Genomic DNA, 27,515 nt, shown 5'->3' with positions numbered 1-27,515 from the left:
GTCCACCCTGCCTTCATGTGCCTTCATGTGGCATTAGCCACAAATTGGCCTCCCTGCAGATTAAGCTGGAATGAAAGTCAGACAGTAGGATGCCACAAAAAGGGTGCCAGAGCAAAAGAGGTGCCTTGTGCCAAAGTGCCTGCAGAGCACCATCTCCTCCAGCAGACTGGATGAGTTGAGAGGGCACGTGTCATAAAGGAAGGGAGGGCAAAACTCTTAGAAGCCGGGCGCCAGGCACATTTTGTGTCTAAAGGTTCTCCATTTGCGAGCATCTCAAAAAGTCGGGTTGCCATTTTTTGTGCCTGGCTGACACTCAAGGATTACTGAAATGTATGTGCTTTGAAAAGTATATGTTAAGGATAGACTATATGTTAAGGAGTTTAACAGTAAAGAATGTTTTGAAAACCTGATGTATGGTACCAATATTTTTATTGTAAACACAAAATTAAGCATGCATTAAATGTGATATGCAATTCTCATAAGTAACACATTGTTAATATTAATTCATGCTTATCAAAATAATAAATAAATAGTGTTGCCGACCCCCTTCCCCGTCCCGTGGCGACTAGACATTCTGTTTTGGCGCCTACAACCCAGGTCCCAGAAGCCATTTGGCTCCTAGCTGTTCTACCCCAGTTTCTAACACTGAGCCACACCAAGACCATTATTTGTCACATTTATCCACGACTGTAGGGTGGCTTACACTGAGCTATTTAATTTAACCTTTTCAAGAGCCCTGTGGGGTAGGTTATGGCTAAGAGGCAGTCATGTCAGCAGCGAACTTCCTAGCTAAGCAGGGATTTGAGTCTTGGATTCTTGCATCTACACTCGACACTCTACTCACGTAGACTGTGATTGCTTTTATTGTCTACACCAGGGATTGGGAAACCCCCGACTCTCCAGTTGTTGAAGGTCTCCAACTCCCATCAGTCATAACCAGCATGGCAAATAGGTCAGGGATGATGGGAATTGCAGTTTAGCATAATCTGGAGGGCTACAGGTTGCCCATCACTGACTGTACCTCCGATTGCATTTGCTTCACAAAAATCTGGGAGTTTGGAAAGAGAAACTAGTGTGTGAGTGTATTGTAACTTTAGGGTTTCATGCATGTTATTTGTGTGTGTGCCTGTGGATGGAAGAAGGACAGCCTGTATTGTCAGGGGGATAAACATCTGTGGGGCTGAGATACAAATGATAACGGGGCAGGGACCAAACAATGGAGCCTATTTCTCTGATACATTTATTTCTGATTGGAATCTGTCCAGCCCTTGGTTCAGTCCCTGCCTCCCGCTCTTGAGATAAAAGAACTCTTTGTTGCTGGACCTTCGCTTCTGGTTTGACCAAACCCCTTAAGTCTCTTGCTCAATGATTATTAATTTGGAAACTGCGAAGTGCTAGGAAAATGGAGGGGATTCAGGAATCATGGCATTTCAGTGGGAACATGACTATGTAGGGAATCCATAGTAGATTAACTGTAATATAAGGTTTTGCCCCAGAACCAAGTTTTAGTGCCAAATTGGTTGTGGTTACTCCATGGAGAGGGGAAGGTACTTTGTGCATGAACAGAGACACTGAGTATCATGGCCGCATCCATCTTGCAAATGTGTATGAAAATGGTCCCTGCTGACTGAAGCATGCTGTAGAATGAAGGTGGACAGAACATGGATTATGGTCTGCAAGCTAATTCTGTTTGAGCACTGAGTGTTTTGCTGCTCGCTGGGGTTCTTGCGAAGAATGCTGGGCTTTTTCCAACAAGGCACTTCTTGTGCATACTCAGGGTCAGTCAACACAGGGTACTTATGTGCTCTTCAAAAATCCCATGAACTCTAGCTGGATGACCACAGAGTTTCTAGTTGAGAAAAAGGAGTGTGACCAGCACATATCTAGAAAACTCTGGTTGCTGGCTTCATATGGAGCTCCTTGGGGGGGGGGGGGAATGTGAAGGATCATTGTTTTAAAAAAGGGTACCCAACAGATTCAGAAAATGACTTATAGATGCTCCAGCTGGCTCAGGCGTTTGGGCCAAGCCACCTGATGCAGGGAAATGCAAATAAATCCTGCAGGGTCCGTAGCCAATTTAACCTGGTAGAAAAATCATCACTGTATTTAAGCAAGTGGTCCAAAATTGATGGGGGAGATTGTTCCACTTTAGCTAGAGATGCTCACAAAAAGGCACAGATGTTCTTATGGGATGTTGAGGCTCACCTGGCACTGAAAATGTCATTCCTTGGAGGAGCTCTCCTTTTCACGCGCTCCTGTTTCCTAATGCAGGCAGCCATTTCCCTGTGGTGCAACTTTTGGGTCCAAGGGGCTGTGCCCTAATCTCTTCCATCTATGCACAGCTTATGTTGTCAGAGATTTGCATGGCCAGGGCTGGGCAGGATTGTCCCTCCCATCTGAATCACTCCAAAGGAGGGGGGGTGGAGGGAGGACCTTTCGTAATAGGTAGTGCTTGCTGAGTAAATAGCCGCAAGCGAAAAACCAGGTGTGCAGGGGAAGATCGGAAGGGTGGATGCCCAGCCATGAAGCAACTCCGAGTGGCAGCAAAGCAAGAGGGATGATGTATTGGAGGGGTGATCTACTTGAGGGATAATATCCAAACAAGGGGTGTTGAAAAGCATCGTGGCCACAGCCTCCGCCCACACCTGGCGTGTGTCCTCTCCTGCCAGATAGGCACAGGGTGTCTTCACAAACAGAGCACTGAGTCAACTGAGAGAGAGAAAAACAATGTTGCTCATCCCCCGCAGTTTGAATGGGTGTTGGGGACAGACACCAGGATAGCTCTTGGAATCGCCACTTAAGCAATCTTATGGCAGATGTTGGTTTTAGGACAGGGAGCTTATCCACAGAAGAGGATTGTTGTTGTTGTTTTTGAATTGAGGGAAGGATACCTGAAGGAGCGTCTCCACCCCCATTGTTCTGCCCGGACGCTGAGGTCCAGCGCCGAGGGCCTTCTGGTGGTTCCCTCATTGCAAGAAGCAAAGCTACAGGGAACCAGGCAGAGGGCCTTCTCGGTAGTGGCACCCGCCCTGTGGAACGCCCTCCCATCAGATGTCTAAGAGATAAACAACTACCTGACATTCAGAAGACATCTTAAGGCAGCCCTGTTCAGGGAAGTTTGGGCGGGGTACAAATAAATAATAATAATAATAATAATAATAATAATAATAATAATAATAATAATTATACAGCTTCGTATTATTATATATTTATGCTGGGAACTGTAGTTCACCCCTCACCATGGATTTATTTTACAGTATGGGGTAGGGGGACTGGACACCCACTATCATCCTCCTCTGACTGGTTCTGTCTAGCAGATTCGGAACGAAATATCTCAGCAGTTGTTTTAAATTACTTTCTTTTGGCCCCAAGTGCTCAGAAAAAAAATCTGTCAAAATCTTTCTACTTTTAGTTAAGTATTTTAATCAACTGAAATGAAGAAGGCTCCTGATGATAGGGACACCCTGGAGGGACAGAATGATTGTTGCTCTTCTCTTTCTTTCTTACCAAGAGCAGAGAGGAGGGAGGAGGAAGTGGGCAGAGAGGGAAAGCCACACAGAAGCACCTGTGGCTTCCAGTGCAGCTGCCTGCACTAATTTTAGGCTTTTCAACTTTGACATTGCCCCTTGTAAAAAAAAAAAAGGGGGGGGCTTTTCAGAGCCTGCCTTCTTCTACATTCCTACGCCTCCTCCTGACAGAGGATACACTTTTGGAACAGGCGCTGTAGCAGCAGAGGCACAAATAAAGCTCTGCTAGAGGCAGCTTCACAGCATGCATATTCCCTTGGAATCAGTCCAGTTCAGAAGTGCAGGGTCACTTCAAGCCAAGCCCCCTTCTAAGATTATGCAAGATTATACAGTACAGTCGTGTTATAATTGTGGTTGCCGGCATCCGTCTGTCTCGAGAGACAATGGAGCGTGCCTCTGGGGGTGAAGTCAAACCGCTGTATTAGCAGCACCAAAAGTGACCTCTGTGGGGCGCAAGCCTGGGCAGTGTTGAATGGAGGTTTTGGGGATGCCCAGATAACGAGACCTCGCTGGTGTGGTCCAAAGGGAAGCAGAGCAATACGTTTGGCGCTAGCTTGGCTGCTGGAGTTGCTGGAGGGAGGGTGTGCAAGGCGCCATCCAGCTGTCTTGGGGATTTGTGTAGAGTTTACTCCTTAGCCTTTTCCTCTCTCAAATATAATTTGATGATGATGATGATGATAATGATGTATGCATTGCAATGCTCAATGCAGATCTCTCTGCGCTGCCTTTCAGCTAGGTCTGCTATTTTGTGTGCATGTTCGTGGGCAAATGTTTTGGAACGCTCCAATAGCTTTTTTCTGAGCGACTTAAGTTGTGTTTACCTTGTTACGCAACAGAACATGCACACCATTCTCTTGAAACTGAAACACCTTCAGTTTTCATTCTTCCTAAATGCTTAGCTATGGAGCATACAGAACAACTCCTTTCCCATGCCATGTGCCTCCTTCAGAGTGACCCTAGGAGCCAATCTTTACCCGACTCGCCTCCTTTCACTCTGCTTGACTCCAATAAGCACAAAGGGTGCAAAGACTGCTTCTTAGTTGCTAAACAGCTTCCTTTTCATGCTGATTGGGTGGCTCTGGGATGCTGGATGTAGGGACCTGCTAGGACTCTAGTAATGGGTCTTTGACCCCCTGCAACCTTGGACCACTGCACCTCTGCTTGGAATATGGTGGAAGTTCAGGAATGACTTAGGACAAGACAGATTCCATCAGTCCACCGTCAGGACTATTATAGTTGCATCCTGCAGTTTTTCTGAGGAACAGGGTGACATAAGCCTCTTTTTAAAAAAACAACAACCCCAAAACAAACAAACCCTCACAACAACCCTGTGAGATATAAATAGATCATGGGAGTGTGGCTGACCCAAGGCCATCTAGTAAGTTTAGTGGCTGAATTTGACCTCTGTTCTCCTGTCAATCACTGTGACACACTCTCTTCGAACACAGTTTAGGGGGACGTTTGTTTCGGGTGCTAACAAGTCTATTCCAAAATAGTCTCATCAAAGCCCAACTACAACGTTATGGGATTATAACCTTCCTCGCTCCAACCGGTGGAGGGAAAAGTGTTGTGTACAGGAAACAGGTGGATGAAAGGCACTTGCTGCCTCATCTCCCAGCTGAGTGGCCCGCTCAAAGGTACAGGAGGAAATACTGAGTTACCACCCAACCACTCCTTGCTTTGTATTTTCTGTATGGGGAAAACCATAGAGCAGGAAGTGATAGTCCACATAGAATCATGGAACAGTAGAGTTGGAAGGGATCACAAGGCCCATCTCGTCCAACCCCCTGATGTTGGACTACAGCTTCTATCAGTCCTAACCAATAAGGCCAATGGCCAGGGATGATGGGTTTTGTAGTCCAGCAGCATCTGGAGGGCCCCAGATGTTGGCCTTTCGCGTAAACCGCAGTGACCCTAAAATGGAACCTTTCAATCTCCCCATGGTTGTGCCAGGGGACGAGAGGAAGATAGGAGCATATGAGAGGGAGGTTCACTGTGCTTGTTCTCATAAAGCTAAACTGTGGCTTAGTATTGCAGTACACCTGAATGCAGCCACTGTGAACTTTGAATTCTGTGTGGCGGGCAACCGTGTGCCAGGGTTGGTATCATCATTTTCATTTTTTAATTTGTATACCATCTTTCTATCTTACAATACTCAAGGCGGTTTACAAGCTGAAGAAACAAAAAATGTACATCTTATAACAATCTAATGCAATACAAAAATGTGATAATAAAACTTTAAAACAGGCAACCTATATCAAAAAAGTAATATTCAACGACCATTAGAATAGTATTAAATAATAATAACATATAAAAGTTAGATAGTATTACTGCTCCTGTTTATGCAGCTCTTTTGAGTGTTCCTGATGCACATTATTCCGGTCATCTGTACAACAGCCCTGTAATGTAGCTCAGACGGATTATCCCTAAACTGCATGTAGAGGAGCGGTTATGGGAGCAAGATCTGAACTGTGAATTTCCAAGGTGCTGCATCTGAAACCCAGATCAGCCTCTTCTCCAGGTATTTTTAAAGACTTCAATTCTTATCAGCCCAAGCCAGCACAGCCAGTGGTTAGGGAGGATGGTAGTCTAAAACATTTGGAGAGGACTAGGTTGGTGAAGGTTGAATTAATGGATCTATGAAGCCCTGTTGAATGCATATATGGCTCCCTCCACCACCATGATTTCTCCATACACAGGACCAGTAGCATGCATCCCAGTGGCGTAGCGTGGGAGGTGCAGGGGGGGCCGGCCGCACCGGGCGCAACATCTGGGGGTTAGGGTTAGGGGGCGCAAATCCACGGGTTACGGGGCGCAAATTACTTGCCTTGCCCCGGGTACTGACAACCCATGCTACGCCACTGATGCATCCTATCCGCACAGATAAGTGTGGCAATTGTCCTCCTTTCCCCTGATGTCATGATGGGCAAGGGCTCCAGTTGGCACCAGGAAGCAAAAGGGTGAATGGGGCCGACAACGTTCCCTGGCAGTTGGAAATGGCCGAGGGCCAGGTATGAGAACACAATTGGCAGCCGATGATTTATAGAAACCTGAGCTCCAGCTTTTTAAGATGGGAAGTAGCTGGGCTTTAGTAAAAACCGGGGGCTCTGTTCTCTCCTCTTCCTATAGAAGCCAACTTCCTCCTGGTTTTAATACACTCCCGATTGTTTTCGAGCTGTGAACTCAGCCTACACAAACCACAATCATGCAGTGTGTAAGGAGGAGAATGGGTCATTTATGATTGTGAATAATAATCTGTATAAAAGTACCTAAAATGAGGCAATCCCTGCACCCACAATCTAATAGGCACGGCACAAGAGGAAAAAAGAGATGGGGAGGGAAGAGGAACACCCATAGATGGTTGCGTGCTGAATGGTGAGCTTAAGGCGGCTAGGTTTTATTTTGTTTTCTGCCTGTCTTTCTAGGCTGGAAATGTGGAACTCAGGTTTATACTTGTTTAGGGCTCTGTGCTGTCGTTCCAGAAGGGCAGCAGTGAGAAGTATTTATAAGCAGAAGTATGCAGAGAAGGATCAGAGGTCGGCTCCCTTTGTGGAGATGTGTTACTCTGCATGCTATCCTTCTCCCACGGCTGGCTGCTGCTTCCAACTGCCACAGAGCTGTCAACCCTTCCTCTCTTTCCACCCATCCCTTTTGAAGGCATGTGATTCCTTTGAGCACTGCATCCGTACATTTCTTTCCACTCTCTGTCATAGTCACCCAAGTTCTGCCTATAGGAGAATAGTACACTCCTAAGCAGTGATTGAAACTCCCATTGTTCTAGGCACATTTTGCCTAGGACATGGGTGGCGCTCTGGGTTAAACCACAAAGCCTAGGACCTGCTGATCAGAAGGTCGGCAGTTCGAATCCCCACAACGGGATGAGCTCCTGTTGCTCGGTCCCTGCTCCTGCCGACGTAGCAGTTCGAAAGCACACAAGTGCAGTAGATAAATAGGTACCACTCCAGCGGGAAGGTAAACGGTGCTTCCGTGTGCTGCTCTGGTTCACCAGAAGCGGCTTAGTCATGACCAGAAAGCTGTACGCCGGCTCCCTCGGCCAATAAAGCAAGATGAGTGCTGCAACCCCAGAGTCGTCCGCGACTGGACCTAATGGCCAGGGGTCCCTTTACCTTTACCTTTAAGCAGTGGTCGAAACTCCCATTGTTCTACACACATTTTGCGATAGGGAATTTCAGTAGCGCGAACAGTTTCTGAGCACTGGGCGCAGTACTGCACCTAAGATTTCAGATTAAAACTGCAGAGTGGAAGGAAAGGAGGACTTTTTTATGCCTCCCCACTTCCAGCTCTGAAGACTGGAGAAGATACCCTCTTAAGAATATTAGGGGGGTGGCCAGGGGAAGGACTAGACCACCTGAAAAATGAACATAAGATTTTAGCTGAGGTTCGTTCATTTTCAGCTTCGTATTCTTATTATTAAAAAAAGTGCACCTAGACATTCCGTTGTTGTGCCCACAACCTAGGTTTAAGGTGCCATTTAGCTCGTTTCTAACACTTTTCCTAAGAGTCCGCAGTGCAATGAGGGAGTTTTGGACTCTGAACTTCATGGGTTGTAAAGCTGCAGAGAACATTCTGTCAAGGCAAGGAAGCCTCCTTGCTCAATAGTACATTCTCCCCCTCTTTTCCTCCTGTACACCCCCTAAATCTGGTCTCGGTTTCCCCCCACTGCTCCAGAGCAGATTTAGGTGTGGTATGGGGTGTGTGTGTGGGAGAGGCCCATTGCCCCAGCGCTAACATACCCTCCAACATTTCTCCCATGAAAATAGGGGTGTGAATTCCCATACCCTACAATATTTCTCCTATGAATATAGGTATGTCCTACCATACCCTCAAACGCCTCTCTGATGAAAATAGGGATGTCCTAAGGAAAGGTGGGACATGCTGGGATCAAATCAGAATCTGGGACGGCTTCTCTAAATCAAGGACTGTCCCTGGAAAATAGGGATACTTGAAGGGTCTGCGCTCATCCCTGTGCTGGCATAAATATTTAGTTGAATAGCACCCAATGGCCTTGTGGGAGCGCACACACCCTGGTGTTTAGATGGCAACATGTATTAATTAATTTAGTTTAAAATGCAGTACGCCACCCCTGCTGTGTTTGCCTCTCCCCATTCCCTAGATATGACTTTGGACTTCTGTCCCAAACTCCTGCCCTGATGGCAGCAGTGGTGAAAGAGTTTGAATGGACTGGTTTGGTGGTGCTCTGCTGATGACAGCAACATTTTTCGACGAATTTTACAGAGCTGAACCTGAGCACCCCTTCATTGTTACGTAGCTGTTCGCACCCACGCCATGCTTTTAAAAACACATGGAATTCCCCAGAGAATCCTGGGAACTGAAACTGCAGTTCCTGCCACCCTTAACAAACTACAGTTCCCAGGATTCTTTGGGAGGGAATCCACATGCTTTTAAATGTGAGTGAATCCTTTATCAGTTTCTAGTGCTGGTTGTGGGCAGGAACGCCATTTCAGGCTTCAGCAGCAGGGTTGGCAAGTGGGGTTTGGTGGGTGGGAGAACAAATGTAAGTGAGGGTGCATCGAGATTCATATAGCAAGGTTCAAAGGCTTTCTTTTAGGTATAAAAGGTAAAGGAACCCCTGACCATTAGGTCCAGTTGTGGATGACTCTGGGGTTGCGTCGCTCATCTCGCTTTACTGGCCGAGGGAGCCAGCGTACAGCTTCTGGGTCATGTGGCCAGCATGACTAAGCCGCTTCTGGCGAACCAGAGCAGTGCATGGAAACGCCGTTTACCTTCCTGCCGGAGCGGTATATTCAAGCTCAATTTGGAAGAAAAGAAAGCGATGCATTTAAGAGCATTGGTTATAGTTTTATACATGTTTATATATTTTTTCTGAGGGATAATTTTTAGAGCTTTGAAACAAGGTGGGGAGAGTTGTTCGCCCCTCCACTGTAGTGGCACCCCTGAGGATTTTTTTGGGGGGGGGTTCTACACCTTCATGGTTGAAGAAATCATTTTGCTAAGAAGCTCTTTGCAGTAGGGAGAAAGAAAACCCTACACACATCCCTGTTAATTTGAATGAATTCCACTTCTTTCTTTCTTTCTTTCTTTCTTTCTTTCTTTCTTTCTTTCTTTCTTTCCTTCCTTCCTTCTTTCTCTTTCTTTCTTTCTTCTGCCCGCTTTTTTTAAAGACATGGCTTAGCCAAGCTTGACAGCTCATTTTGCTATCTCTGAGTCATGTTCTGTCTCACCTTTTTAGTTTTACAATAAGGTGGCCATGGTGGTGGTCTGGGATGGGGGTGGGGTGGGGAGGGCTGAGGGACAAAGGCAAGGACATTTCCCAGAAGGAGAGAGATAAAAGGCTGGACAGCAAACCCCAAAATGGAAACAAGCCCGAGCAGCCGTCTGTAGCCAGCGGCAAGCATTGTGTATGCATGTTGTTGGGCGTGTAGGAATGTTGATGGTGGAGTGCTTGGTTTCATGGGGCAGATACCAGCTCTGAAAAGGAATGCATATATATATATAGCTTCTCATGGGGGACTTAGAAAAAAAAGGGGGGGGAGGTTCATCCAGAAACTGCTAAGAGCAATTGGAATGTAGGAAATGTTTAACAGAGCTGCAGGTGTAGTTTGGAAAACATTACCAATACAAATATTTTTAAATGTGAAGAGGTTTCCAGTTTTTAAATACCGTACAAATATCGATGCTCTCTACTGATGTTATCAGCTCAGAGTGTGCACTCTGGGCCACGTTTACCCAAGTTCAGGGCCATGACCTCTACTGCCTTTATAGATTACTGTACACCGGCATATATTTGCATATTTTACTCTGCAAAATGTACTGTTTCCTTCTGCTAATCACGGGGAGAGGCGAGGGCTATGCAAAGGTCGTCCCCCCTGCTTTCTTCTGAGATTTAGCCAGGAGTTACCTATTATTCCGAAGTCTGCCTTTACAGCCTTCAGAGGTTCAAATCTTGTATTTGGCTATGTATTTATCGTGAGCTGCTTTACGAAGCATCTTTTCAAAAAATGGGACGATAAATCCTTTGAAAGAAATAAGTAACAAGTGGAAGGGGGAATATAGAGGCCTGTTTTGGTGCTGGCATCTGAATGAGTTTTCTTATGTGTGGACCTCCAGGCAACAATTCGCCTGGAAGATCTGCTGGTGTCCTCTGCCTCCCACTGGCTGCCTTCTCTGCAGATTCTCAATCATAGGAGGACTAAAAGTAGCGGGGAGGCTGCCTTCCCTGCTGAGAACATGGATTTCTTTCTCTCTCTCCTCCAGCCCCCTCTACTTTTTTAAATCTTGGGACATGGTGCTTTCTGTCTCTGTAGCTCTTTTGTTTCAAGCTAGTCGCTGCTCTGACAAGCAAGCATTATAGTAAGGCCCCTAATGGGCTGCAGCCGAGGAATGAAAGCCAGCCCAACGCCTTTTCCATGCAAGGGCATAAAGGCTCCCCATTGTGTAGCCATGACAGCCATTTAATTGGAGGGGGCTCTGGGTCGGGACCCTGGGGCAGCCTGTGACTCAAAAGCTCCTGCCCCCTTTGCTATGCACCCACCAGCAGCCTTCTCTAGCAGCGCAGGGGAAGTCTGTGGGAATGGGAGGCAGATCGCTTGAACACCTACCCACGGCGATGAGAGAAGTTGGATGCACCTCCTTTCTGTGGGAGGGAAGGCGGGGGTGTCCAGAAAAGATCAGAGGAAGGAGGGTTTTGTTCTGTGTCTGCCCGTCATGGGGAGAAGCAAAGACCCAGGAATGTTTTGCCCCTTAGGCAACCTGGTTTGACGCCCTTTTCCATCTTCCAAGTCTCAGAATCGTACGATTTTACTTTCCGTTCATCTTATTTATTGCATTAAATATATATCCTTTCTTGCTTCCGGGAAGCTCAGGATGGCATACAAAGTTCTTCTCCCCTCATTTCATCCTCACAAACAACCACCCTCTGAGGTAGGCCAGGGCATAGGAAGGAGGAGCTGTCTGCCCCAAGTGTCATCTCTGGGGGGGAGGGTTTACAAAATCTCCCCTGGACGGGGATCGCTGCGCTGATCGCCCTCCTGGGCATGGATTGTCGCAGATCGAAGCGCCAATCACCCTCCTGGGGAGGGATTGCCATTGATCACCCTCCGTGGGCAGGGATCACTGCGCCAATCACCCCCGTGGGCAACCCGCCCCACCCCAGGTACGTTACGGCATCCAGATGAGTGAAATGATCTCTGGTGAGCATCCAGATATCTCCTTGTGGCTCACGCAAGGGAGGCAAGTTGCACATGCTCAGTGTTGGCAGCCAAGGGGCTGACCGGTCAAATTGTAATTTTGTGTGCTCGATCGTATTTGGGTGCAAAAGGCTTTGAATGCATGGTTTTCTGAGTCGCGCCTGGCTCTGGCCTCAACTTGTTAAATCCTTCTGAGCTGGCTCTCTGCCTTGAGTCCTCTAGGGTCCACTGGGTGGGTGTCTTTTTCACAAATCAAAAACTGGCAATCTCAGGAAGAAACTGCTTATTGCCACCAGCTGCCATACATAGCCCAGCTTGCAGTCACCAGCAAATGTGATCTGGGTGTGCAAGAGAGGGCCAAACAAGGCAGTCAGTTGAGAAGAGACCCTGAGCCATTAGCGAAACCCCATGCAGCAAGGTTTCCCAGAGGAAAAATGTGTGGGGTTGTCATTGGAGGGGAGAGTGTGCAATTCCATCCCACTGATCTAATTGGAATTACAGCTGAAACGTTTGAATCGCAGACATCTTGTAATGTTTCCTGTTGGTTTTTCTGCCCTTCCCTCCCCCAAGACATGTGCCCTTGTCCACCTTTCAGAAAGGACACAAGCCTTCCTAGCCAGCTGCAATTCTCTCTGCCCCGTTCTTCCCTGGTGAAATAAATTCTCCTCCTACCCCCGCCCAAGCAGGGCCTATCCGTGCGACATGCCTCAGATATCAGCTGTATTCCATACATGCCTTTGCTACCCCGTAGCAGAAGGATCCAATAGCTTCCATCTGATAATATATGACAGCTTGAGCTACTGTTCCATCATTTGACACCAGGGGCTTTCAGCGAACTTAGCCGACCACTGGGAAATAAAAACAGCTATAGACAAGCTAGTGGGGAGCAGCAATATGGCAGAGTGCTGTTGGTTAAGAACACCTGGCTGTTAACCAAGAAGGTTGGTGGTTCGAGGCCACCCAGTGTTGGCTGTGAGCAGGATTCCTGCATTTCAGAGGGTTCGACTCTATGACCCTTGGGGTCCCTTCCAATCTTACAATTCTATCATTCTATGAAATGTGGCACCATGTACTCATGGAAGAACAAGCTACTCACAGCGCAACCTGATCAGGAACTGAACTGTTCCGAGGCTGGTTACGTCTGTATTCCTGTTCTTCAGATTTGCCTTGGTTGTTTATTCATGAGAACTCAGACAACTTTTATTCCTAACCATGACTTTATTATATTCTCACTGTTCTGCTTTTTAAAACAGTGAATGAATGACTATATTACTTTTTGGAAAAGAACTTCTCCCATTGCACCTCATCCCCCGCCCCCAACTATGAGCAAACTATAGCACTACAGTACTGACAGTCTTACCTGGTGCAGAGGTGTGGTTTTTGAAGTGATTAGTAATGGTGCATAAGCCTGCCTTTCTGCTTTACTTACAGTGCTATATTTCATTCCTGTCAATCTTATTCCAACCTGCTTTGCATTCTTCTGACTTTTCACTTCCTTATCAGTTTCTGGGTGATGGCCCCTTTGAACAGAACAACACGCACAAACACAAAGCAACAATGTTGGCTCCAAAGGAGATCTTTAAAAAAAAAAAGGTAAAATCACACTCATGTTATAAGCTACTCAGCAACAAGCTCCAATTACTGTTTCCAAAAAGCATCTGATCAGTAATCCCCCCCTCCTTTGAAAATGTTCCAGTTCCTTAGCTGCTAAGTATAGGTGGAGCAAAGAAAATAGGAGTTGTGTGTGAGAAAATTTGTGTGTGTGGTGTACTCTTGAAATGTGAACAGAGGGACTTTAATTGGGAAAGGTGCAATTAAACCCAGACAGTGATTAGTGAACCTCCCTCTTCCTTCTCTTGCCATTGTCAGTACTGCCACCTAACTGACATCTAGTTCGTGGGTCATGTCCAATGACAATACTTTATCAAGTGGGTTAAGTAACTTGACCAACAGAGTCAACAGATAAGTTATAAAGCAGGCCACGTTCTTGATCAGGCAACTATGCGCTGTGAAGGACTCTTATTGAAAACCAGTGTGGCAAGTTCCCATCATGATGACATTATATCATGCCCGAAGTTTAGAAAGATTGGCCCTGAAAGCTGGGCATAATTTCCCGGGCATTCTTTCCAGAGGTGGTCACTGTATTAGTTTACAGGGAGCGGGTGGCACGGTGGTCTAAACCACTGAGCCTCTTGGACTTGCTGATTGGAAGGTCGGCGGTTCGAATCTGTGCGACGGGGTGAGTTGCTCTGTCCCAGCATCTGCCAACCTAGCAGTTCGAAAGCACGCCAGTGCAAATAGGTACTGCTGCGGCGGGAAGGTAAACGGCATTTCCATGCACTCTGGCACCCATCACCGTCCTCCGTTTGCCAAAAGCGGTTTAGTCATGCTGGCCACATGACCTGGAAAGCTATCTCTGGATAAACGCCAGCTCCCTTGGCCTGAAAAGCGAGATGAGCACCGCACCCCATAGTCGCCTTTGGCTGGACTTAACCGTCCAGGTGTCCTTTACCTTTTTTAAAAAAATTAGTTTGAAGCAGCAAAGACAACAACAAAGAGACAGGTGGTGCCTTAGGAAGTAACAGATTATAGCAACATGATTTTTTAAAAAAAACTAAAAAAAATAATGAATATTTTTGTATGTTTACTTTATAACAGTTGTTGCTCATCTTAATGGCACAGCCAGAAACTTATTTATATAGGCAGGGACTATATACATGCTACTTTAGACATGTTTCTCTAAAGGTCCAGAATTAATGCAGATTAGTTACCCCATAATACATCTTAACCACCACATTAAATTCAGGTAGGATTCCTAAAGTGTCACCATAGGGTGGGTTTATCTCATATTCTTTAAGACCCCCTTTCATTTTAGGTGCCCAGACATAGGAAGCTGTTCTATACTGAGTCAAAACTCCTCCATCTCCATATTGTCCTCACTGACTGGCAGCAGCAGCTTTGGATGGTTAACCCTCGAGTGTACAGGGGTGTATCCAAGATATACCTGTAGCTACTGAGCTACAGCCAGCCGTCTTATATACTGACCCCTGGAGGTGATTTTGGCTTAATGACAGGGATCCCATGCAGAAGTGGTGGCATCTCTTATAGGTTTTGCCACTGTGTAACATAGATGTGTTGGTGCTTGCTGCCGGGCCTCTTCCTATTTCCATATTAATAGAAGCCTTTAAAGAGGAAGAAAACAGCTGCATTTACAACCATCTGCCTCTGTGGACTGTTAAGAGCAAATGGTTGAGTCATTTAGATGTTGATTGCCATAGACTTTTTACAATGCTGATGACTTAATCTTGGGGACTTTTCAGCCCTTGATTGGATATCTTCTTTCCTGTGGGAAACTGTCTCTGAATACTTAGTCCAAATGACTTCTTCACACCTTTTGAAATGTTCAAAAGGAAGCTGATGGGGTCCATTGAATGTGAGGAAAGCAGTTATCCCCCCAGGGCCGCATGGAGGTGTCCATAAAAGGTTGAAATGGTGGTGCAAATTGACCTTGAACATTTGGAGCCTAACATTCAAACTGAAAGGATTGACTTCCTTTCCAAAACTTAGGAAAACGAAAGGAAAAGCAAAGTTTTACTTGGTGGGGCAAAGCATAAAATTGTAGACTGTGCAACTTACATCTTCCAATATTTTCGCAAGCTTGACGATTGTACAACCCATATGTACTGATATGTTGTAATTCCCTCCAGGTGCTTTTGATATGATCAAATCTTTCATGAGTCACCTGCTGTGTGTCTGAATTTCATGTGCAATACGGCTGAGGTTCCAGACCTCATGGGGCCCAGGAGCCTCTTTGTAGTGAAATATGTGACACTCTGCTGGAATCTAGTCAAATGAAGAATCCATGTCGGCCAAATAGGTGGCAAAAACAATTTCCCCCAACCTTCTGTTTCAATCTTTTGAACCAAAACAACAACAACAAAGCAACAACCCACACAATCAGTTCCTTCAGGCCAGTGTGCTTTGCCGATCTTCTGTTCTCCCAGGGTAACACAAACATTTGGAAATAACGAACTGGCCTTCAGGCCATGGATCATAATATTTATTGACTTCTTCATATTTGCCTTTTAATTTTTAAACCTTAATGAATAGTCTCTTTTCCCAAGCTCTTCTTGTAATTCTGGTATAAGGTTTTTCCTCCCTAAATTACAGGTGAAACTTGGAAAATTAGAATATTGTGGAAAAGTTCATTTATTTCAGTAATTCAACTTAAAAGGTGAAACTGATATATGAGATAGACTCATGATATGCAAAGCGAGATATGTCAGTTGCACTAATAGAAGCCTCGTGTGCTCGGTTCTGCTAGTGTGCCAGAATAGTTGAATCCAGGCTATGGATTTTGAATTCCAGCATTTCTGCATATATTTTCCCATTTAAATTTGCATTAAAATCAGCCCTCCAAAACTGTGGAAGCCAGGGATTAAAGTCACTTAAAGATGGAATACCAAACACATCTAACCAGACAGCAAGCCCCACTGAACAAAATGGATCTTAAAAGTAAAAGTAAAGGGACCCCTGACCATTAGGTCCAGTCGTGGCCGACTCTGGGGTTGCGGTGCTCATCTCGCTTTATTGGCCGAGGGAGCCGGTGTACAGCTTCCGGGTCATGTGGCCAGCATGACTAAGCCACTTCTGGCAAACCAGAGCAGCGCACGGAAACGCTGTTTACCGGTACCTTCCCGCCGGAGCGGTACCTCTTTATCTACTTGCACTATGACATGCTTTCGAACTACTGGGTTGGCAGGAGCAGGGACTGAGCAACGGGAGCTCACCCCGTCCTGGGGATTCGAACCGCTGACCTTCTGATCGGCAAGTCCTAGGCTCTGTGGTTTAACCCACAGTGCCACTCGTGTCCCTAAAATGGATCTTACTTTTGAGTAAATGTTCATAGGAACGCATTACAAAACAATGAGATGCTGTGCTCTGCAATATGCCAGTCCCCAGTATTAAGTCTTGAACTACAGGATGGCATCTTTTTTGGCCTCCAGAGTGGAACAGGTTTAAACGCAGTTTGACCCTTCCAAGACTGCTGGGATTGTAAATAGGAAAATTGATTTCACAGTGCAGAATGGACCATGAAAGTGACATGCAGCTCCGTGGGTTTTACAACAAGCCCTTTTGTGGAATGACAGGTCCTTGAAGTCTTGGCACATTCCCCAGAAGTTTCCTAGTTTGGCTTTGATGAGCTTGCTGAAAAGCTCCTTCCAGTTTCCATTGGATTGGTCAGAAACAGAAGCTGCAATTCAAGTTTTGTAAAAAATGTTACAGTGGCAGGTTAAAAATAACATTCGGGTCCTCCCTTATGTTTCAGGGAAGCCTTAAGGTGATCAAAACGGGAAGGAGTCAAATACTGGGTTTATTCCTTATCTTTGTTTTGCTCCCAGTTTGACCTTTTTCTTTAAAAAAAAATCTCTTGCAAGCTAAGGCTTGTGTAAAGAGTTTGCAGTTTTTATTCTCTGTATGAGACTGCCGTGTTTCGGCAGTGTTCAGGGCTAAAAGATGCACGGCATAGATTTTTGGATTATAATGCCTAATAAAGGTTTGACGAGTAAATAGATTTTTGGAATTTATTATTGTGAAGTCAGATTTGGAATTTGTTTTCTGCTTTGCAAATTTCGCAAACACTTCACAAGGAGACTGCCAGAGTTTTATAGAAGATATTATTTAAGTATTTGTTTACTTGATAGGGTTGAAACTTGTGTGTGTGTGTGTGTGTTTTCAAAAGACCACATTATAGGATATATTTTAAGTGAGGGTTGCTTAATTTGTTCCAGCAGAGCTCTTGTGCCATTAACAACAGCAAGCAGAAATCCAAGAGCTTAAAGTTTCTCCATCATCATTTTCTTTATGAAAGTTTCTATAACTGATAACAGCTACAAATCTTGGACTAAAAATTCTCTGAATGAATTCCTTCAGTTTTCTGTCCGGACAAATGAAGGACAGGCTCCTAACCAAATCGGTGCATGTGCTTGGGGCTATAATGTCTATAGCAGTTTCCTGATTTGGGTCTACTCCAAGATGGCTCAAAATGACCAGAATAGATGCACAACATTAACGGAATGATTCAAAGAAACGTCACACAGTTAACATGGGGCAGATGAGGCTTGATGTGCACAAAGGAAACCTTGTTTTTCAGATTTCCATCTACAGATTACAGAGTCCAGACTTTTCCATATGCTGTATATAACAATTTTACTCATTTAGCCTGCTTTGAGATGCAGCAATGATCTATTAAGTTATTAATAACATTTCTGTTGCAAGAATTTACCAAGCCCGTTCTCAGCCCATCACAGATCCATGCAAGTATCAACCTCAGCCTGTAGTCAGAACAAAGGTTGAAGAAGTGTATTTGTGTGCGGGGACATCAATACTTGGGGACATCAGTCTTCAGTTTTGCCCCTGACAGCCACCTGTCAAGGGACCTAGGTCCATGAACATGCCATATGCAAAGACTCTGGATATGTGAGCTGTACAGTGGTACCTCGGGTTAAGAACTTAATTTGTTCTGGAGGTCTGTTCTTAACCTGAAACTGTTCTTAACCTGAAGCACCACTTTAGCTAATGGGGCCTCCTGCCGCCGCCGTGCGATTTCTGTTCTCATCCTGAGGTAAAGTTATTAACCTGAGGTACTATTTCTGGGTTAGCAGAGTCTGTAACCTGAAACGTCTGTAACCTGAAACGTCTGTAACCTGAGGTATCACTGTATAGGGCTAGCCCCATGATTAGGGAAGGAGAAATAGCAGCCTCAGGCAGCAGATGATGGGCAGGGGATGTGGACAGCATGCCTAGTGATCTTGCTGTGGAAAAACATAGGGCACAGAATGAACATTTGGGACTTAACTATGTTTCACTTCATTTCATTTCACTTTTAAATTGTGCGCTGCCTTTCCATATTGCTGTACGCAAGGTGGTTTACAAACTGATGAAGCAACAAAATTTAACAGCAGAGATCACACATCTTCCAACAGTGTTGCACAATAGGTCTTGCGTTGTGGAGTTGGGTCCTTCAAAGATGGGAAAACATATGCTGGGTGTTGTTGTTGTTATTTTGGGGGGGATTCCAACAAGTGCAATCCTTTTTTAAAAACCATTTTTATTAGTTTTTACAAATATAAAATTATAACAATCCAAATACATATTCATATACTGAGTCTGAATCTCGCGACTTCCCCCCAACCCCTCTATGGGATCCTATTCTCAACATTTAAAACTGCATATTATTCCATACTCTAAATTTTATATCAATCCATATTATCCATGGTATTTGTTATATTACAAGTGAAATTAAAATGCTGCTAATGTTTCCATCTGCTTACAGTGGTCTCCTAGATAATTTATGTAAGTTTTTCCCATTCTTTTTTATTTGTCCTCTTGGTTCCTGAGTTTTTCAGTCAGCTTTGACATTTCAGCATAGTCCACCAGCTTAATTTGCCATTCCTCTCTGGTAGGGACTTTGTCTTCTTTCCATCTCTGGGCTAGTAACACCCGAGCGGCTTTTGTCCCATACATAAAAAGTCTTTTCTACTCCTTTGGGATGGTGGTACCTGTAATTCCTTTTTTTAAAAAATCATTCCACCAAATGCAATCCTGATGCACTTGCAACTATACAAGCTACTAACAATGAATATCTACAAGAGACTTATGTTTGTTCTTCTGTTGTCGGAAATTAGGAAGGTTGGCTTTTGCTGCCCAACTCCCTAAGGGACTCTGAGTTCCCTTGAGTCCAATGTAGTGCAGTATGCCTGCGTGATCATAGAATCATAGAGTTGGAAGAGACCACAAGGGCCATCGAGTCCAACCCCCTGTCAAGCAGGAAATGACTGGGTGGAATTCAACATCCTTCTAGGACCAGGGCCAGGGCCTTCTCAGTGATGGCTCCAACCTGGTGGAATGCTCTGTCCCATGAGACCAGGGCCCTGCAGGATTTAACCTCCTTCCGCAGGGCCTGTAAGACAGAGCTATTCCGCCTGGCTTTCAATTTTAATTTAGCCTGATCTTTTATTCCCCTTCCTTCCCTCCCTCCCCTCCCCTTTTTATGAAGATTACCATCTCTGGATCCCACAGCTAATTCTCCCCTGGCCTCCTTGCTGGCCCAAATAGGACTAATTTAGCCAGCTAGCCCTGGTGATCATCTAATGTTTATTGGATGGATTTCCCCCTAAATTGATTTTAGAACTTTGAATTTATTGTTATTCACGTTTTTATACTGTATTTTATGCTGTTTTTTGTTGTATCACAATTAAGTGTTTTAAATTTGTTGTTAGCCGCCCTGAGCCCGGTTTTCTGAACCGGGAAGGGTGGGGTATAAATAAAAAATTATTATTATTATTAGGATGAATGTCCTCTCTGCACAAGTATTTCAGCTTGCCAGGTGGATTGACACCCCCCATGTGCTCTTCTGCTGGGGGTTCTCCTATTTTGGGGGTGATGGGTGGGAGGAGAGAGGCGAAAGCCCCATTGTGCACATGGAAGTTCTAATGCAGGGCTTTGGCTGATGGAGCTGGTTAGGTGAATCCCGCCTCCTGTTTTTAAGGGGAAACAGCACAATTCGGAATGTTTTCAAATGAACATGCAGCAAGTTCCATAGCTCTAAAAGGATCTTGAACTTGTGGATCTCAATACAGCAGCTTCCCCACGACACACGTGACAAGCAGCTTTTGACTGGAGAATTTCAAATGCAGCTTGTGATACGGCAGGGCTGAGGAGCCGGGCAGTCTGCTGTTAAAAGCCTATTTTGTTTTAAGAGTCAAAAAAATCTCACTGAGCCTGCCCCCAGTCTTGGGCGTGCCTAAAGTAGTTTATTTGGATCCCAGCCTCTGTTTAGTAGTGATGTGATAAACTGAACATATATGACACTCCTAAACACAGAGAAGCAGAAGATGAAAAAGACATGCAGGGCAATTTTCATGTCACAGATGAATTTATTTGAATTTCCAACAAAATAATATTCATAGGCAAGAGTATGTCTGCACACCATGGCTACAGTGCTTAATATTTACAGGCACAAATTAACGCCACTGTAAATCTCAGGGTTATCAAATTACGTTTTCTGAGACAGCAATATATATTTCAAATTACAGATGGGCAGCAACTGTCTCACGTCCTACAGCTGCAAGAAACCTAGTCCTTACTGTGCAACGTATTGTTGCATGCCACCCCAATCTCTGAGCGGTGCAAGATTCGAGGGTTCAGTTTCCTTTGGAATGAGGGACAGCAGAGACTGGTATCTATGCTATATGGCTTATTTGCACATATATACAACATCCCATGCTGGGACGTGGGTGGCGCTGTTGGTTAAACCACAGAGCCTAGGACTTGCTGATCAGAAGGTCAGTGGTTCGAATCCCCGCGACGGGGTGAGCTCCTGTTGCTCAGTCCCTGCTCCTGCCCACCTAGCAGTTCAAAGTGCAAGTAGATAAATAGGTACCGCTCCGGCGGGAAGGTAAACGGCGTTTCCGTGTTCTGCTCTGGTTCGCCAGAAGCGGCTTAGTCATGCTGGCCACATGACCTGGAAGGTGTATGCTGGCTCCCTCAGCCAGTAAAGCAAGATGAGCGCCACAATCCCAGAGTCGGTCACGACTGGACCTAATGGTCAGGGGTCCCTTTACCTTTACCAACATCGCAAGTGGGTCTTGCTTTGCCCATAAGCCACAGCCATGGATTCCAACAGAAATCAGACATGGCTCTGTCTCTCTGGCTTCCCAGCCTGTTTCCAGCTTCCATCTTTTAGCTCACATAACTCAACTCTTAACTCTGGCCTTTGTCTTTCTAATTACCAGCGAGTTGAGGGAGAAGGGCCCACCTGTTTGTTTTCTGGCACAGAGCCAGTTCCTTTGTTACCTTAATGCCCATACTTAGAAGGCCTCACCAGGAAGCTGGCCTGGCTGTCCCAGGAATTGAATCCATGCTGGATTCAGGAATTAGAAGGAGGGGTGGGGTCAGGCATGCAGCCTACCTCCCTCTCAAACTCATAATAGTATCTTTGCGAAAGGCAGTAGTTGTAGTGGTTAATACTACATAGTATTTTATTCATAATTAAGAGGGCTTCTTCACATCCTTACAATAATCTGCCTAGCGCTTCTGCAAATATTATTACAGTGGTACCTCGGGTTAAGTACTTAATTCGTTCCGGAGGTCTGTTCTTAACCTGAAACTTCTTAACCTGAAGCACCACTTTAGCTAATGGGGCCTCCTGCTGCCGCTGCGCCGCCGGAGCACGATTTCTGTTCTCATCCTGAAGCAAAGTTCTTAACCCGAGGTAATATTTCTGGGTTATTGGAGTCTGTAACCTGAAGTGTATGTAACCTGAAGCGTATGTAACCCGAGGTACTACTGTATCCTCTTATATCTCACAGGGAAAGGTCTGGATGAGGAGGCTGAAGCTGCAACAAAATGGCTAGCCTAATGCCACCTTAAATGATTTCTTAGATTTTTTTAGCTGTAGACTTCCTGGCTCGTGAGTCTTGCTCTTAGCAACTACGCTATGCTGGTCAATAACAGGCATTTGAAGGGTTAGCTGGGACTTGAAACAAAAACAGTGCCGAGACAACAAGTTATTAGTTGGAATGATGGACAAATTATGGGGCTGTGTAAATATCAGCTCTGTTTCAGGTCAGCTAGAACCAGGGCCATGTCTACTTATGTGTTAATCTGTAAAGGAATGTAGTAGGTGGGTAATTATTTACTCTGCAGCACCCGTATCCAAGGGTACCACTACTCCCAAACATTCACCTAGCAAAAACTGCTTTGAAAGTTCTGAGCGAAAATCTCAGGAAGACCTAGGCCCTGGTATTTTCTGCTAAAAAGCAATTTAGCCCCATTAGTTCCCACCCAAATCTAGGGTTAGGCAGCAGTCCTTGCTTTTAGGTCTTCTCTCCCCCTGCCCCCAACTCTCTAATGGTCATGGTTAGCATGTCTGGAGATGTTTGGGTTCAACTCCCTGCTCAACTACAACAGACACTCCAAGTGTCCCTATTTTCCAGGGACAGTCGCAAATTTACAGAAGCCGTCCTGGTTTCTGATTTGATCCTAGCTTTTTCTTAGGATGTCCCCATTTTCATCAGGGAAATGTTGGAGGGTATGGAGTTGTGTGACCCCTTAGCCAAGGAGATAGGTAACTATACAACCTGCAGAAGACATCTGGGCAGCCCTGTCTAGGGAAGTTCTTAAACATTAAATGTTTTGTTATGTTTTTATATACAGTGGTACCTCAGGTTACATTACCTTCGGGTAACGTAACTTTTGGGTTGCGAGCATGGCAAACCCAGAAGTGTATGCTTCTGGGTTTTGCCGTGCACGCATGTGCAGAAGCTATCTATCGCGTCGTGCGTGTGCGCAGAAGCGGTGCCTCTTGTTGCGGACTTTTCAGGTTGTGCACGGACCCCCAGAACGAATTAAGTATTGGAATTGGAAGCCGATCAGAGTGGCTGGGGCAACCCAGTTAGATGGACAAGGTATAAATAAAATGATTATGATGATGGAATAGGATGTCCCTATTTTGACTAGAAAAATGTTGGAGGGTATGCTATAATGCTAGCCTTGAGAAGCTGCATATCTCAGGTTGAATGGATGTGAGAATTCAATAGGACAACTCCCAAATAAATTGTCTTGATCATCTGAGAGGAACCTTGGGATGCAAATAAAATAGCAATGCACTAAAACAGGGGTCAGCAAACTTTTTCATCAGGGGGCCGGTCCACTGTCCCTAAGACCTTGTGGGGGGCCGGACTATATTTTGAAAAAAAATAATGAACGAATTCCTGTGCTCCACAAATAACCCAGAGATGCATTTTAATTAAAAGGACACATTCTACTCATGTAAAAACACACTGATTCCTGGACCGCCCACGGGCCAGATTTAGAAGGCGATTGGGCTGGATCCAGCCCCCAGGCTTTAGTTTGCCTACCCATGCACTAAAACTCTATTGTCTCCATTAGTTTAGAGCAGTGTTTCCCAACCGGTGTTCCGCGGCACACTAGTGTGCCGTGAGACATCGGCTGGTGTGCCGTGGGAGGGAGGCGGGCAAGTCGGGCGGTGAGAGGCGGCGGCGGCGAGGATCCGCGTCAAGCCGGGGGCGGCTCCGCGGTGGTGGTGCCGAGCGGCGGGGCAGCGCGTGCAAATGGAGGAGCGCGAGACAGCGGAGGAGGAGGAGGCCGGCATGTCCGGGCAGCAGCAGCAACAACAGCAGCAGCAACTCCCGCCGCCGCCCCCTCCTCCGCCCGCTATCGCCGCCACCACCACAACAGCCGCCGCCGCCCCAGCTGCCGCCGTCCCTCAGTCCCTCGCTCTGCTGCCTCCCCACCCCCACCCCCAAAGCTTGGAGGTTCCCCGGCAAGGGGGAGGGGAAAAAAGTGAAAACTTTCACTTTCGTGCGTCCCTCCCGGCGTGACGCTGCGCGCTGACGTCACGGGGCAGTAATGGTGGTGTGCCGCGAGATTTTTTTGATTAAACAGGTGTGCCGTTGCCCAAAAAAGGTGGGGAAACACTGGTTTAGACCACAGTGCCACCAGCTCTAGCAGACTATAAAATGCCACCCAACCCTGACTAGCAGCCCTGTGTTATTCAAATTTACTCCATCACACCACATCTTCAGTTGCTGAAAGGTTATGCATTTTAGTTTAGACACCGCATATATGCGTAGACACACAATTCATTGTGTGGCCAGCTGCCCGCTCCCTGTTCATAGCAGTGGCACACAGACACTGAATCACTGACAGTGAATAGAGGTCTGGAGGCTCTGCTAGAGGTACCGAAAATAAAAATAATTTTAAGAAGAGCTGCCATTAGTCACAGAAATAGAATGGGGACAGAAGATAGGAGGACTGCAGTCATTCAGTGCATATAGACATCAACAACTGAAAAGCAGCAGAGAACCTCTTGGGTTCTCCTCTAAACCAGTGTTTCCCAACCTTTTTTGGGCAAAGGCACACTTGTTTGATGAAAAAAATCTCGCGGCACACCACCATTACAGCCCCGTGACGTCAGCGCGCAGCGTCACGCCGGGAGGGACGCACGAAAGTGAAAGTTTTCAATTTTTTCCCCTCCCCCTTGCCTTCCTTCTGTGCCAACCGCCAAAAAGCCAAGAATCGCGGGACCGCCGGCGGAGGGGGGGAGGGGGAGCGGAGGCAGCGGCGAGCCCCGTTCCTCCCCATCCGCCCCATTCCGTGCAAGGAGCGCAAACAGGTGTGAGAAGGGGGTCAAACCTGCGGGTCGGCGCCGGGGAACCTCCAAGCTTTGGGGGTGGGGGGGAAGGAGGCAGCAAAGCGAGGCAGGAAGGAGAGCGGGGCTTGGTGAAGTACTCGGCGGCGAAGGCCAGCAGGTCTGGCGGCCGGTGCCGCAGCACCTCCACCGTGTAGCCCTGCAGCAGCTCAGTCAGACCCGGCGGGATCTCGATGCTCATCTTGTAGCCGAGGCGCGCGGGAGACTCAACGGACGGGCCCGGGAGAGAGAGAGACACGACGGAGAGAGAGCGGGAGTCCCTGCTCGCTGTTGCCGCCGCTACAACTACTGTGGCGGTTGATCGTGGTCGCCGCCGCCGCCGCCGCCCACCTCTATCTATCTCTCCCCCTCAGCTTTCTACACGGGCCTGGAGCCGGAGGTGGGGGGTGGCCGCCGCCGCTTTCTCCGCCTCCACGTCCTGCCTCCTCCTCCTCGAGCCCTCCGTCAGCCCTGAGGGAACCGCCGCGCTCGCGCCGCCGCTCTCTGACACGCGAGAAAGAGAAAGGAACAGAGCGGCGGGGTAGTCGGGGGAAGGAGGGGCCGGAACGGAAGCGCGAGGCGAGCTGCGCATGCCCAGCAGGAAGCGGCAGAGAGCGCCACAGAGAGAGAGAGAGAGAAGCAAGGGAGGGCGGGGAGTGGGCGGGAACACGCTTCATGCGTCACAATAACGGACAAGGGGCGCTCGAGAGATAGATTAGGACCTAATTTGACTTTTACAAAAAAAAAAAAATCTTTTTAATTTTCCCCACGGCACACCAGGCATCATCTCGCGGCACAGTAGTGTGCCGCGGAACAGTGGTTGGGAAACACTGCTCTAGCAGTTTGAAAGCATGTCAAAGTGCAAGTAGGTACCACTCCAGCGGGAAGGTAAACGGTGTTTCCGTGCGCAGCTCTGGTTCGCCAGAAGCGGCTTAGTCATGCTGGCCACATGACCCGGAAGCTGTACGCCGGCTCCCTTGGCCAATAAAGCGAGATGAGTGCCGCAACCCCAGAGTCGGTCACACCTGGACCTAATGGTCAGGGGTCCCCTTTACCTTTTTATATGTTATATAACACTGTGACACCAGATGGCACTGTGGAGTCCCACCTTTCCCTGCCGGATTTCCCTGTATGAGTTTACAATGCGTTTAACTGATTTGCTTCTTTGACGTGTCTAGATCCAGAGCCCAAGAGAAGTGGCCACAGTTGGGGAGCACTTTTCGCATTGTATATACCATGAGGCCAATAACTTTACATATAAAGAATGAACCTCGGGTGTCCTAATCTAGGTGGACGGGTGAAGAGATTGTGGTTACGGCGGTGGGGAGTGGGTGTCATTGATTTTATCTCAGCCTAGCGAGAGGCAAAACTGTTCTCCCCTCTCCCCACACCCAGCTGCTCAGCTCTGAGTCACGTCTGGCTCTTGAATAGCAACCCGGCAAAGAACATGTCACTAGAAAAATGGGACAAAACCCAGTGGTCCTGGCTCCTCGCCCCTTCCTGTTTGCTACCCCTTCCCGTTTGCCCCCTGCCAACCCACAACCCAAGTTCATCCCTCACCACGTTCTAATCTTTATTAATACTCATTAATCCCTTATAGCTGGCAGTAGAACCCAGGAGTCCTGGACTCCTAGCTTCTCGGGGCTGAAGGAAACTGAGAGGGGCACTTTTGTGTGGTGCACGTGTGTGTGTACACACACACACAGAGAGAGAGAGAGAGAGAGAGAGAGAGAGAGAGAGAGAGAGGGGAAATGATTGAGAGGAGTTAAACACTTCCACCCCCTCCAACCCTTTCATGTTCCCCCCTCCAGTTATCGCTTCAGGAAAGGACTTGATATGTCTGGCTGTTGCTTGCCTCCCAGGCTGGAGCCACTGTCTGGACTGGGGAGAAGAGGGTGGGTAGCTGTTCATGCCAATTCTCCCTCTGCCTTTTTTGCCCATTGAGGAAAGAAGCTGCCAGGCCAGAGGCGGTAGAAGGATGGAGTATAGATTGCCTGGAAAGGAAGCATTGTTTATGTCTGGTGGCAATAAATAGCTATGGACTCTCAAAGGCAGCCCTTGCTACCATCACTCCTGTTTTTCAGCCCTTTGGTGACTTAAACCCACAGTACAATTAAGCATAGAAAGAGTGCAAATGTAAGGATAGAGAAGTGTCTCGTCTGATCAGGGAACGTGGCTGCAATTTTTGCGATTCTTATCCCAGCTTAGACCAGGGAAGGTTATAGCACAGCAATGGGGAATCCTTGAGGAACCCACACAGAAAAGATTTAACAGAACATCTAAAAACAATTCCACTACAGATGCAGACAGGGAAATATTTCAACTTTTAAAAAAAGATTTCTACTTAAAAGGTTGCATGGAAGAGGAAGGTCTTCGGTAAGTGCCGAAAACAACAACAGAGATGGTGTTTGCCTAACATTTAACAGGAGGGAAGCTATGTTCCTTTAGTCAATGAATCTGGATTAGGACCACACTGTAGAGGACTCTGTGACTTCTACGAATTAAGAGAGGTGGGATAGATTTGTGCAGATTTATTTTTTTTAACGTGTTAATAAGTAAGAGACAGGGTTCACTGACATAGCA

General features: G+C 46.6%; 1 protein-coding gene and 1 long non-coding RNA gene across 2 annotated transcripts in view; one reads left to right on the top strand and one right to left on the bottom strand.

The window, feature by feature from the left end:
• The window catches only part of ERBB3 (erb-b2 receptor tyrosine kinase 3), a 96,069-nt gene that overhangs the window by 7,149 nt on the left and 61,405 nt on the right, over positions 1 to 27,515 (top strand). The window lies entirely within an intron of this gene.
• LOC308580260 overlaps positions 17,137 to 27,515 on the bottom strand; it is a 98,010-nt gene continuing 87,631 nt past the window's right edge. The window contains exon 3 of the long non-coding RNA XR_014004760.1: positions 17,137 to 18,305. This is a non-coding gene — a long non-coding RNA (uncharacterized lncRNA). The remainder of the gene's footprint in view (positions 18,306 to 27,515) is intronic.

The sequence above is a fragment of the Podarcis bocagei genome (assembly GCF_964188305.1).
Source record: "Podarcis bocagei genome assembly, chromosome: 2".
NCBI lineage: Eukaryota > Metazoa > Chordata > Lepidosauria > Squamata > Lacertidae > Podarcis > Podarcis bocagei.
This window is presented reverse-complemented; position numbering and strand designations above follow the sequence as displayed.